We start from the raw sequence: 1,075 nt of genomic DNA, 5'->3' as shown, positions 1-1,075 counted from the left end.
CCCCCCCCCCCCAAATCAGTTGGCCTTACACTGGCTGCTTGTTTGTCTTGGGGGCAAGTCACTTAGGGCTTTCATATTTTTGTTTTTGTAGCTGTCAAATGGTGGTAACAGTGCTCACTGGGCTCCCACAGGTATTGTAAGGCTTTAATGTACAATGTTTGAGATTTAATCAGCATAAAAAGTTGATAGAAAAATGCAAATAATTCTTCTTGTTAATATACACTTGTTCAAAAATGGGGACCACTGGCTTGCAGGCATGGCGTGCTATGCTATAGGCACTTAGGATGCATAGAACAAGATGGATCTCTGGTTTTAGCAAAGCCCTTTGGTGGTAGATTTAAATTGAAGAGTCTCTCAACAAAGGCAGCTAATTAATGGCACATTTGAGCCCACACACTACATTTGAAGCTTCAGGTAATAAATACTGATTTAAGTACTCAAATTCTTTGAAGGCAACAGCTTATTTTCAGGCTTCAATTTAGACATGTACAGACATGCTTTGCTGGATCAGTGCGTAAGTGGTTAACACCATGCTAACCTAAATCCTACTGTTGAGATAAAATAACTAACTACTTTGGAAGATTGATTCTTATACATTTTCTCCAAATTGTTTGTTGGGTAAAGCAATCATTTTCTTCTCTTCCCGTCTTAAGTTGCTCTGCAAGATATAGTGACTGCAAAGGTCTTTGGGATTCTAATGTTTATCTGTGGTGTAAAGCATCTACCGTGCTTTAGCAAGTCAGAAATAATAATGACAGTTTCTCTGCACTATAACAGAAACCATTGCATTGCACCCCAAAAGCATCTACACTTCAGCAGTGTGCAAGATCATTGCAGCAGTTAATGTATGATGCCCAAGTGTTTCCACAAACTCAGGATGCCTTATGGGACATATCTATATGCATGTTAAAGGGTCTTCATTATCAGCGGGTGCTTTCTTCAAGGTGTTGCAAGCTGGACATCCAAGGTCTGAAGCATCCAGAAGGAGCCATTGTTTTGCCACCTTTCACTCTGAAGAACTTTCATCAAATTCTTAAAAACAAATCTTGAACTTTATAATACCATGGAGAAAAGG

General features: G+C 39.3%; 1 long non-coding RNA gene across 1 annotated transcript in view; it reads left to right on the top strand.

Annotated features, from left to right (window-relative positions):
* LOC109298851 overlaps window positions 1-1,075 on the top strand; it is a 10,035-nt gene that overhangs the window by 2,928 nt on the left and 6,032 nt on the right. The window lies entirely within an intron of this gene.

Source organism: Gavialis gangeticus, unplaced genomic scaffold, assembly GCF_001723915.1.
Source record: "Gavialis gangeticus isolate Ggan-Ray unplaced genomic scaffold, GavGan_comp1, whole genome shotgun sequence".
In the NCBI taxonomy this organism is placed as follows: Eukaryota; Metazoa; Chordata; order Crocodylia; family Gavialidae; genus Gavialis; species Gavialis gangeticus.
The sequence above is the reverse complement of the archived record's forward strand: the minus strand, read 5'-3'. Positions and strand labels throughout refer to the sequence as shown.